Genomic DNA, 13,471 nt, shown 5'->3' on the forward strand with positions numbered 1-13,471 from the left:
ACCCAGCTAGCTCATTCGCAAGGACCATTTTGCGAATGAACTAGCTGGGTACCCAACTAGTTCATTCGCAAAGATGACCTAGCTAGCTGGGTACCCAGCTAGTTCATTCGCAAGGATCATTTTGCGAATGAACTAGCTGGGTACCCAACTAGTTCATTCGCAAAGATGACCTAGCTAGCTGGGTACCCAGCTAGTTCATTCGCAAGGATCATTTTGCGAATGAACTAGCTGGGTACCCAACTAGTTCATTCGCAAAGATGACCTAGCTAGCTGGGTACCCAGCTAGTTCATTCGCAAGGATCATTTTGCGAATGAACTAGCTGGGTACCCAACTAGTTCATTCGCAAAGATGACCTAGCTAGCTGGGTACCCAGCTAGTTCATTCGCAAGGATCATTTTGCGAATGAGCTAGTTGGGTACCCAGCTAGTTCATTCGCAACCTGCGAATGAACTAGCTGGGATGAGTAGCAACGTCTGGGGGCGGACGTCTAGGGGCGTGGTACATGACGCAGATGCTGGTATTTGCATTTCAATGACAGAGCGCATTTGATTGGGTCATTCTGAAGTCTGGGGGCGGGGCGGACAGCGGCCGTGGTTCAAGTTTGCAGTTCCGTTCAAATATAGTTGCGTCTCAAGATTCAACGTTACAGTAGTATAGTAGAGAAATGGCTGAAGTTGTTAGAATGTATGGCAATCTGTCTGACAAGGATATGCGAGATTTGTTGATAGAAAACGGAGAATTGAAAATGATTTGAGAGAATATACTTTATTAATCACCAAATGGGGAAATTGATTGCCACCAGACGTATGTAACATACAACACAAACAAAAAAAATATTATAATAGAATACGGCAAAGTGCTTCCAGACAACACATATGGATTAAAGAAATTAAATAACACACTATATATATTCTCAATGGCTTTCTTGCAGGGATGTACAGAAGATTCATTTGAGATGGCAGCGATCTGCCGATACTGTAGAATATTAATACAATAATAACTAACTACTACACAATTAGTATGTACGTTTATTATCTTTGTATTGCATGTTCTTTGCATGTTTTGTGTTCACATCAACCTGCAAAGGGACTAGATGGAAACCGTTTATACAGTAACCATCCACTTAACGTTTCATATTCACCATAGTGACTTACCGTTTTTAATAATACAGTAACCAGGTTACCATCCAGTGACTTACTACTTTATACAGTAACCACCCAAGTGTGTTAAAGTTTGTAGATGGAAATGAGTTTATAGCTACAATCTGGCATGTTTACATATAAATGTTTATTAAATAAATAAATAAATTTAGTTGAATTTACAGATTAGTGTGATTGAGGTCTGCTCCACAAGCAGAACTGGACTGGAATCAAGAGTATTAATTTATATTTACAGCATATATAACCATAATAATTCTATATACCTACTTATACACCTGCATATAACCCATATAACTATGTATGATAGCAGTGTACAGTGGGGGAAATAATTATTGAACACATCAACATTTTGTTCAGTAAATGTATTTCCAATGAGCGTATTCAAGCGAAATTTGCACCAGACTTTTGTATTTGAATAAAAAATTTACACATGGTCCAAAGATGTTTATTAAAACATAACAAACAAACATTATGCCACATCAATGTGGAACGCCCTACCCACAGCTGTAAAGGAATGTGAATCACTACCCACTTTCAAAACCACTCTCAAGGAGAACCTACTGGAGGCGGCAATTCGAAACTGGCCTCTGTAAATGTCCTAATAGTCCAGTCATTATATGAAAAAACCTAGGACAAATTGCAACAGTAGCAAACTCAACTGATTTTGTATCCTCATTATGTCCTTAGTGAGGGAAAAAAACTCCCAAGGAATCCCATCATGGGAAAGTTTTGAAAACGACCTACCGTACTTTTCGCACTATAAGCCGCAGCAGCTAAATTGAATGATGTGTACATATATAAGCCGCACTGGACTATAAGCCGCAGGTGTTTTAATGTTTAATTACCATATGTAATTAGCATTGGGACACAATACTGTCGGACAAATAACAAGAATTAACTCATTTACAAGTTGTATTAAGTTTAGCAAATAAGGGAACAGATAAATAACATTTCAATGCAGTCAAAAAAGCAATATTTAGATTTTTACATTTTCGGGTTTGGTCACGTCGAGTCACATATAAGCCGCACCGTTATATAAGCCGCAGGGTCAAAAAATGGGGGAAAAAGGTGCGGCTTATAGTCCGAAAAGTACGGTATATATATTCATATCGATTATAACATAGTGGTGAAAATTTTACTTTTAGATATCACTATAAAAACTCACAAGCTGATTACACACACAAAGACAAGAAAAAAAGTCAATCACAACTTCATTGAATTATTCTGTTTACTCATGCAAATCACACATTATCTTATTTGATATGCACCAATTAGCATACACGCTAGAACTAATCAAAACATTTGATAAAGAAATTTTTTTCTTCTTGGAATATTAGTAGATAGGCTCTGTGGAGCTCAGTCCACGACGATGGGGCTCTAGGGTTTATGTCCGTGGGGATAGGTCCATGGAGATGGGGTTTTTTATAATAGGCGGAAACTACATATTTGTACAGCATGCAAAACACTACATGATTCTTGCACAAAACTACATGGGCTTAACATAAATTTGGTATGTCTGTATAGGGGAGGCTTGTAGGTACCCATGTAACCCATTTCATTAACATATATTGAGGTAGAAGGCCAAGGATGGCCATATTTCCCTCCCCAAAAAAGCATCTTAACTTTGAATAATTAGGTATGTAGCCCCCTTTCCAATGAGGTAACATGACATGGTTGGTCTCATTGGAAACCCGAGGTTGTCTAGAATCAAATGGTATCTTTACTTTTGAGCTATCTCAAAATTTGAACGCGTCACAATCTCTGAAAGACAGTGTCGTCAGTGATCCTGCCAGCAATCAAGTACATTGAAAAAAAACACATTTCCCATGATGGGATTCCTTGGGACTTTTTTTCTCTCACTAAAGACATATTGAGGATACAAAATCAGTTGAGTTTGCTAATGTTGCAATTTGTCCTAGGTTTAGCCTAATTCTGGCCTATAATGACTGGACTATAGGGGTAACAAAACATTGAAAAAAAAAACACATTTCCCATGATGGGATTCCTTGGGACTTTTTTTCTCTCACTAAAGACATATTGAGGATACAAAATCAGTTGAGTTTGCTAATGTTGCAATTTGTCCTAGGTTTAGCCTAATTCTGGCCTATAATGACTGGACTATAGGGGTAACAAAACATTGAAAAAAAACACATTTCCCATGATGGGATTCCTTGGGACTTTTTTTCTCTCACTAAAGACATATTGAGGATACAAAATCAGTTGAGTTTGCTAATGTTGCAATTTGTCCTAGGTTTAGCCTAATTCTGGCCTATAATGACTGGACTATAACCCAACCCCCTCCAATGAACAGTTACCCCCCCCCCCCCCCCCCACCCACCTCCAATGTACAGTCCCCCCCCCCCCCCCCACCTACTTAACCCCCACCTCCTCCAATGTACAGTTTCTTCCCCCTCAAATGTATATACTCTCCAATGTATATAATGTCATGTGGGGGGCATGTATCGCAGTTCTATGGCCCTCTTCTCCAATTCTGCTTCAACCATTTTTAGTTCCACCATCTTTTCTCTGGCGCTTCCTGAGGGTGTTGGATTTTGTGATGAGCTGGGCCAGGACCAGGACCCAGCCTTCCCGTAGGCGAGGAAGCCGTTATCTCTTGCTTCAACAGACAGAAAGTCCCCAAACTGTTGAGTAATCACATCACCTGAGACAAACAACAGAAATACATAATTTAGGTGCATCAGTCAGATACTTTTCATATCAAGAAGCACATTTTCATATCAAGAAGCACATTTTATGATAATAAAATGTGCTGAAAACCTGTTGAGGTCCCTGCTGCGATTGAAGATTTATATGACTCATTTAATTTATTAGGACAATGTTGTCTACTAACTTGGCCAGTGAGTCATCTAGTCTTTATATATGTCTATGGAGGAGACAGTGGCAACATTGTGCTCAGTACTCAGTGAATATGCTCATCGCCCCACAGTGCAGCTCAGGCTGTGTGCTGATTTCCCCGGAACATGTCTATGGGCTGGTGGGACAGCAGGCAGAACCAGGACTCGGTCAGAACCAACAGGTCCTCCGTCTGCTGCTCTGGCTTAAACACAGTACGGCACAGTTTACTACAGACTACAGGCACTTAAGCATTCTTACTCTCACAACAATAATAAATATATTAAATATTAAATTGAATACTTTAAGAAAAAACACATAGCGACACTGAACTGGCAGCGCCCATGGCAAAAACAGGGAAATTACATTTGAGTTTTCAGACAAATAAGCAGGATTTCACATTTGATTATAGGACCATGTCTTACCCAAGGTACACAACAAACAAACTAGGCTCATATTGTTTAACGCTTCATCTCCCCTTTAAGGCCAAAACATGTAAAAAAAATAATAATAATAATTTTTTATATCGGCCCAATCTTGATATCGGACCGATACCGATGTGTAAAAAAACGGCCATATCGGCCGATATTATATCAGCGGCCGATATATCGTGCATCACTACATGTGCCCAAAACACTGAGCTCAGGCCTTCTCGTGTCGCTGCGCCCCAAGCCACCACGACACGCACACACACCTGTAGAGACATCAGTTGTGAGATGGACAGGTTCGAAACTCAATTCTAAGAAATAAATCAACAGTTCTGGCTTTCCAGATTAATTTATAGATGAGGGAAAGTCAGTAAGTAAGAAAAATGAGGTGGCAGAAAGATTCAACAGATTCTTTGTTAATGTAAACTGGCAGAGGAGATAACCCCGCCACAAGGGGGAGGTGTTTCTAATTATTTTATATAACGAAACACAAGTACCATCTTCTTGAGAAAAACGGATAAAAATGAAATTATGGATACTGTGAACAAACTCAACTGGAAACCTCATATCAAATATGTCAGGACTAAATTGGCACGGAGTGTTGGTGTTTTATGCAAGATAAGGCACATTCTAAACCAAAAAACACTGTATACACTGTACTGTACACTCTTCCTATGGTATATGACTATATGAGCTACTGTGCGGAGGTGTGGGGTAATACCTACAAAAGCACTCTACAGCCAATATGCACCATGCAAAAAAAGCAATAAGAATAATCAACAATGTAGGATATTATGAACACACTAATAACTTATTTATAAAGCTACAAGCATTGAAATGTATGGATCTAGTGGATTTAAAAACTGCCCTCATTGTATACAAAGCCAGATACAAACTAATCCCAGGCAACATTCAAAAATGGTTCAGAGACAGGGAAGGAGAATATAACTTAAGAGGGAGAGGGAATCTTAAACAACAAATGGTACACACTACGCTGAAAAGCATGTGCATATCGGTGTGTGGAGTGAAGTTGTGGAATAATTTACCTGAATACATCAAACTGAGTAAACATGTAGCACAATTTAAAAAGCAGCTAAAAAAAACACACATTAGAGAAATACAGAAATGAGTAATGAGGATAAACAAAGTTATGTTATATTGTGTTATGTAGTGCTGTACTATATTCACTGCTGTCAAGTGAATCAATTTTATTTGATTTTTCTCTTTTAAATACCGGTATAAGTAAAAGTATATTCTATATTGTAATATACTAAATTAGGGCTGGGCGATATAACGATAAATATCGCGATATATTTTAATAATCGATATCGAATATCAAAATAAAAAAAAATCGAAAAATCTTTTTTTTCCTTTTTTACCTGCAACAGGGCAGTTTTAAAACCAGAGACAGTGGACAGACTTGTCTTTCTTGCCTGCAACTTAAAGTAATGGCTTTGCTTGTCCAAATGACAATACTGACCAAATTCAGATTTATTTCTCTCTTGTCCATTTATTTTGTTTGCTTTCTAATTTAAAATACATTTTGAAACCATCTGTACACAGTAGGCTATGTGTGCTAGCAGAACTAGACTCCAGTCACGAGTCACAGTGCGGTGGTTTGTCCACCAAAAAAGCGCCAAAAGATCGAAAATAAACTAGCAGAGCCAGAACAGTTCAACTCCTCTGGAGCCACAGCCAGCAGAGAAGCCGGTTTACTTTAGCTTTTAAACCAGCTGCAGCCTGAGAACTGGAGTGTGAGGGGATGTAACACTGAAGATGGCGGCAATGACAAAGAATTTCTGCAAAATAAACAAACATCTGTTGTTAAAAAAAAAAAAAAAAAAGTTTTTTTTTTTTTTATACTTATAACAATTCGATAATTATCGATATCGAGAAATAAAATAAAATTATCATATCGTTATCGCGATATGATTTTTTTCCATATCGCCCAGCCCTATACTAAATTATGTTATATCTAGTCAAATTAATGGAAGAACAAACATAAATGTAAGGGGGTAGGGATCAATAAGCTTAGCTTCCCTCTACTCCTTTTTTGGACATGTCTGCTAACCAAACACATTGCTCTTGACCTTTTGTTTATAATTCCATGTAATAAAAACGGAGCTCAACGCATGCATTTTGTAGATCATTGGCTAAATGATTATCCAGTTTGACTATCGTCTACTACGAGCCACCGTACCTGTAGTACTACTGCTTACAAACTGCCTCGCTACTGTGAACCTGCTCTTGTCGTCACGTCACAACTAGATGTTAAATAAACTAGTCTAGATGGAAATAGGGGTCCACGCGCACCCCCCGGAACTTTTTATGCCACCTGATTTTTCTTAATCCTTAAAGTGTCTACTTTCAGAATCTGCCAGGTGCCAAGCTGAAATAATGTCCGAAAGGCTCCATTTTTAACCCTTTATTGCACCTAACCCAAAACCGAAACATTAAAATGTGATGTAGCAAGAGGCATAACCTTTGAAGTAAACAACATGGAGACAAATTAATACATTTGTCCATACAATTCTGACCGTAGGAATTCAATGGGATGGTTATTTTTGACATGACAACATTTTGACTGTATTTCTGGACAAAAAATACAATACAATACGCATAGAGTGAATATTTGGTGACAATAATTTTTTTTTTTCAATCCTCCAAGTGTTTATTTTGAGATTATATTGGGTACCAAGCTGAAATAATGTCTCAAAGGCTAGTTTGAACCCTTTATAGCACCTAACCCAAATTTTTTTAAATGAAAATATAATGTAGAAGAGGCATAACTTTTGAGGTAGACGACTTACAGAGCGAAAATACATTTTCCCACACAATTTTGATCCTAGGAATTCAAGGGGATGGTTATTGTTGACATTTGACAACATTTTGACTGTATTTCTGGACAAAAACAGCAAGAAATGACCAAACGTGTGTATGACCAACTACCTTTTCATTTTTTAAAGCACATAGTGAATATTCTAGAGTTGAACCTTATATACAGCTCAAGCATTACTGTAGATGAAGCAGTTAAATGTGCGTACAAACTTGGAACATCTGATTAACTACAAGAAGCAGCACTCACCCTCAATTCTCACATTATAAAAGGCATTCAAAGAGTCAAAGGAGCTACCATGGCCCCCAACTGCACACAAGCTGGATGCTGTGAAAATGGATGAACTGCTCCCAGAGCATCTTGTACCATTTCTGAGCTCAGTGGTGACTGGGACACTTGATGAAGAAAAGTGTGAGAAGACGCAGAGGCTGGTCTATTCGATTACACAAGATGTGTGTCGAGTAGGGCTGCACGATTAATCGATTTTTATCGAAATCGCAATTTGTAATGATGCAATTATCAAATCGCCTGCAATTAAAAAAAAATTAAATAAATAAGATTTTAACCAGGAAGTCCCATTGAGAGACAAGATCTCCTTTGCAAGGGAGACCTGGCCAAGATGACAGCAATAACATTTGCAATACATCACACAGCAATAAAAATTTGCGATACATCACACAAGAACATAATAAATGTGCATGTATACAATATATACAATACATCACATGTAAACACAAAAACAAAGCAGAATAGTCTACATGATAGTAAAAGTGTATAATACAGGGTAATACAGTAATTTTGCAGTTGGGACCCGACTACAGAAAGCAGCAACATTCTTCTTGTAGGAAGTTATGTAATACAGATTTAAATTCACCAAGAGAGACTGGGGTGTAAGTGGATAATGGTCCTGTAGCCCATTCCATGCCCAAGGTGCGAAGCTTGAGAAAGCTGTTCCTAGCTAACCCTGCTCAAGTCAGAGAAAACATCTGAGCCGAGTAAGGAAAGGGTGGGGGGGGGGTGGGGGCATCTCTCTCTACTGGTTCAATTAATGTAGAAAAACGTTGCACTATAAAAACGAACTGGATAGTTGATAATAAACATTTAACTTCATTAGCTGAAGTATTCTAAAATAATTTAAGCAATTCTCCTTTTCTGTGTGTGTGTGCACGTGTCTCATATCTCATTTGATAGTATTTACTGAGGATTGCCAGATAATGTTGATATTTAAACACAAAAAAAATTATAATACAAAATATACATGATCATGCAACATAAAAAAAATTGTTGTAGGAACAGTTTGGGAGAGGGAGGTAAGGGGTTTTAGATTGTGTGTTGTGAAGTTTACTTCAGAGAGGGAGAGTAAAGTACAGGGAAAAAAAGGTACCGTTGGGTACCGTACCGGTATCGATTCCCAGGTAAAAAGAAAAATGTTCAGACTCTGTGTCCCGAACAGACCCACCGCGTAGGCCAGATGCAAGCCGCATTTTACAATAAACCTCTGTGGGGCTGCTTAAAAAAAATTATAATCGCAATCGCAATATCTGTCCGAAAAATCGCAATTAGATTATTTCCCAAAATCGTGCAGCCCTAGTGTCGAGCAGCAACTAACAGCAAGTGAAGTGAAACTCCAAAAGCACATCCTCCTGTGTGCCACACTTCGGCACCTCTATCGAAGCAAACAGGTGAGTGATCAACTAACTTATTGCTTATGAGGTCCTACATTGTCATTGCTCAACTATGCTTCATACAGGTATTTGATATTGATACAAAAAAACATTTGTTTATCTTATTCTTTACAGCTCACAACCATCCTTTCACGACTAGGACACTCGGAGACATACGACTTCAGTATGGAACTTGAGACAGCCATGGCCAATGCTTTTGATGAGATGTCCACCAACATGACCCCTGAAATCACCACTGGCGAGGGAAACACTGTTTTTCACAGCGAGTGGGACAACCTGAACAGAATCACCACCAACGTTCATGGTTCAAATGTGGTAAACAGCGCCGGGGGAATCATGATTCAAGAAGTGAAGGAGAGCCATGTGAGCACCAAGAAAAGGACCCTTCCTCTCTATGACAGGTCATCCAAGATGAGAAGCCTTAAGATCACGCCTCCCGAGACGCTGCCAGAGCTGGCATTCAAAAGAGTTGGCCCCAAATTCCCCAAGAATGCCAACTTTACCCCTGCTGCTGAGGAATTACTGGGCCCCGACTACTGTAGCACACTGCTGGGATTCTACGACTTTACTGGGGAGGACTGTATCAGCGCTTTTAAAGGCAAATGCAAGGTGAATCCCCTGAAGAAGCTGGAAAAGACTCGTAAACTCCACAAAGCTTTCAGGCAGCTTGGTGCAGACTGGATGGTCACTGATGAGCTTCAAGAGGAGATGGAGAGCTTCACATGCATTATGTATGGCCAAGCACGGATGACATCAGTTGACACAGTACGGGTGAAAATGATGAGAAAGATGGTCGGCGCTGACAAAGTCCTGGACTCCAAGTCAAAAGTAGACCTGGAACGCCTGCCAAGGTCCGTCTCATTCCACATGTCCAGCGAGCCTTCTATAAGAGAGCAGACAAGGCAATAATCAAGAGCCCAAAACCACATGATCCAGGCATGGGCTGGGAGAAGACAGGAGAAGAGGAGGTGTTGGAACCGGTCTGGGCAATTGGACCCATCCTCCCTCCTTCTCTTGTTGAGGTACTGGCTCAGAGAGCAGAGTCAGAAGAGCATGCAGCCCTTGACAAGGTGACCGATTACGCCAACAATAACTTTGTCTGTGGGTAAAGTGGATGGAGAGTACGAGCATGAGGATGAAGAGCTGGAGATGGAAGAAATTGAATTAGAAGATCTCTTCAGTGACGATGAGGATGAGTAGTTTAGGTCAGCAAGTTGGTAGTGACATGAAAAGGTAAATGTATTGGTTGTCTACTTCAAAAGTTATGACTCTTCTACATTATATTTTCATTTTTAGATTTTTGGGTTAGGTGCTATAAAGGGTTAAAACTAGCCTTTGGGACATTATTTGAGCTTGGTACCCAATATAATTTCCAAATAAACAGTTGGAGGATTGAAAAAAAAACTGATTGTCAACAAATATTCACTATGCGTTTGAAAAATAAAAATGTAGTTGGTTAGACACGCATTTCTTGCATTTGTTTGCTGTTTTTGTCCAGAAATAGTCAAAATGTTGTAAAATGTCAAAAAAATAACCATTCCATTGAATTCCTAGGGTCAGAATTGTATGGGAAAATGCATTCATTTGTCTCTGTATGTTGTTTTCTTCAAAGATTATGCCTCTTGAGTCTTGCTACATCAAATTTTAATGTTTCGGTTTTGTGTTAGGTGCAATAAAGGGTTAAAAATTGAGCCTTTCGGACATTATTTCAGCTTGGCACCTGGCAGACTCTGAAAGTAGACACTTTAAGGATTAAGAAAAATCAGGTGGCATAAACATTTCCGGGGGGTGCGCGTGGACCCCTATTTCCATCTAGACTAAACCCACGGTTTGATAAACCCAAGTGTGTTCATTGACCCACACGCAACTGAGGTACATATTAACAGTTTACACATTTGATGGTAGAAATCAGTTTGTTACCCTCATACCAAGATGGCGGCGGTCTCGTGACGTCAGAGTGTCTTCGATTTCAAATAAACTTGAGTAAAAGATAAAAGCATAGCAGATAGACAGTGAGATTTGAGATAGATAGATAGGAGGACACAATGTATTAATGTAACAGCTAATACAATTTAAACTTTGCAAACTCCCATACATGTAACGTTATTATGATAGATAAGCTGTAGCTGTAGCAGAAAACACGAGACTGAGTCGAGTCACCTAAATCGAAATGTTGAAACAGTGCCAAGCCAACACGAACTCAAAAACACTTTAACCTATTGGTAAACAAACGTATTGTTGAAAATATACACTATGACTGCTGTTGTGACATGTTTAAGATCGTATTGACTAGTTTACACACTCACCTTCAAAGTTTCAAACCGCGGCGCTAACGTTAACTTGTTGATCTTAGCTCTGTAAATCGGGATCTTCTTCTCTGCTCCTATTTCCTAAATGTTGTAACAGCGCCACCACAAACTCGCAACAGCGCCACTTGTGGCCAAAAATATGACGATAGACAGACAATTGTTAAGCTGCATACAGTTGAGCGGTGATAGAATGTGATTGGACAAATGGGATTTAGGGGAGGGGGAGGTGACGCAATTCATTAGTCTTTGGGGGAGGGGTGCTTTTAGAAGTGTCTGTCTTTTAGAATTCACAGTTCAAGTGACTACAAACTTTGATTGATTGATTGAACATTTTATTAACAGATTGCAGAATGGGTACAGTACAGTACAGCTCAATACACAATTGTTAAGGGGATGCAGACCAGAGAAAGACGTTTGTCTTGTTTCCATCAGGGTCCCCCATTTTCAATTCATATAGACATTTATGACATACACAACATACATGACATTTATGGCATAGGGACATATAGGTATTTAGTGCTGATACATTTGTGACATAAACGGTATTCAAATATACAGTACTGTTACCCCTAGATCCTGACAGAGTATATATGATGGGGAGGGGACTGTACATTAGGAGGGGGTGGGTGGGTGGGAGAGAAATACATACGGCGGGGAGGGAATATATACATGCGGTGGGGAGGAGACTGTCTATTAGGAGGTAGTGGGGGTTTTGGGCATTTACGGATTTTGCCTAGTTCCGTGCTGAGGGTTTTTTCAACCTGCAACTTGTTCTTGTCAGAGACCAGCAGGGCTGAGTCGTCCGCAAACAGGAACAAGTTGCAGTCACAGGCTGACGACATGTCATTTGCATAAATTAGGAAGAGTAGCGGTCCTAGTATGCTTCCTTGTGGAACACCACAGCTCACTGTGAGGGGGGGGGGGTAGAGTACCGTTTACCTCTACCATCTGTTCTCTCCCCTCCAGGTATAGGATTGCATACAATCCATTCAACCCCATAACACACAAAACAAAAACCCCATCCCTAACATCACCACCCTATCCAAACCTAATCTATGAGTCATTCATTGCCTCCTGCGGGCTGACTCTGGCCTTTTTGAACACTCACCACCACCTTCCCTAACTCTCTTACTTGATCACTCACAACAACCTTCTTCCCTAACTTCCCTAACTCCCTTGATACTTGCCCCATTGTCAACCCCTTCATACCCATGTCTAGTACTGCTGCTTCAACTACTAACTTTAACCTCTCTGTCCTACTGCTAACCATCACTATTGTATTCACTACTCTTGTCACAAATGCCACTATCTCCAACTTCTCCCCCCACACCCTCTCTTTCTCCTCCTGTACTTCCTCTACTGACAAATGCCCTTTTCTAAACCCCTGATCCTCACCTTCCATTCTCCCCTCTCTAACCCCTACTCTGATTATTACTTTATTAACAGATTGCAGAATGGGTACAATACAGTACAGCTCAATACACACAATTGTTAAGGGGATGCAGACCAGAGAAAGACTTTCGTCTTGTTTACATCAGGGTCCCCCATTTTCAATCCATTTTCACTGTAACTGAGAAGCCGTCGGTCTTGCTGAGTTTGTTATTTGAACCGAAGAGAATGGACTCTGTTTTGCCCATGTGTAATGATAGTTTGTTGTCGGCAAGCCATATGCAGATTTTGCCTAGTTCTGAGCTGAGGGTTTTTTCAACCTGTAACTTGTTCTTGTCAGAGACCAGCAGGGCTGAGTCGTCCGCAAAAAGGAACAAGTTGCAGTCACAAGCTGACGACATGTCATTTGCATAAATTAGGAACAGTAGCAGACCTAGTATGCTTCCTTGTGGAACACCACAGCTTACTGTGAGGGGGGGGGGGGGTAGGGTACCGTTTACCTCCACCATCTGCTCTCTCCCCTCCAGGTAGGATTGCATCCAGCTCACTGATAGACTATCAAAACCAATTGCTTTTAGCTTGTCAATCAGAATGGTGTGATTGACAGTGTCGAAGGCCTTTTGTAGGTCCAGCATGACCATGCCGCAGTATTTGCCCGCGTCCACCTCTTGCTTGATGTGGTCGTTCAAATAGAGAAGGCATGTGTCAGTGGAGTGGGATGTTCTGAAGCCAGATTGGAATTCGTAGATTAGATTTTTATCCGCGAGGTACTTTTCGACCTGTTCGTATACTATTTTTTCCATGACTTTC

General features: G+C 40.0%; 1 long non-coding RNA gene across 1 annotated transcript; it reads right to left on the minus strand.

Annotated features, from left to right (window-relative positions):
• Window positions 1-3,552: 3,552 nt before the first annotated feature.
• Window positions 3,553-11,353, minus strand: LOC311236565. Its single transcript, XR_014620223.1, has 3 exons — window positions 11,270-11,353; window positions 10,884-10,941; window positions 3,553-3,823 (listed from the first exon to the last, which is right to left on the minus strand). It is a non-coding gene; the product is annotated as an uncharacterized lncRNA (long non-coding RNA).
• Window positions 11,354-13,471: the final 2,118 nt, after the last annotated feature.

The sequence above is a fragment of the Notolepis coatsorum genome (assembly GCF_963971535.1).
Source record: "Notolepis coatsorum genome assembly, chromosome: 1".
Classification (NCBI taxonomy): Eukaryota; Metazoa; Chordata; class Actinopteri; order Aulopiformes; family Paralepididae; genus Notolepis; species Notolepis coatsorum.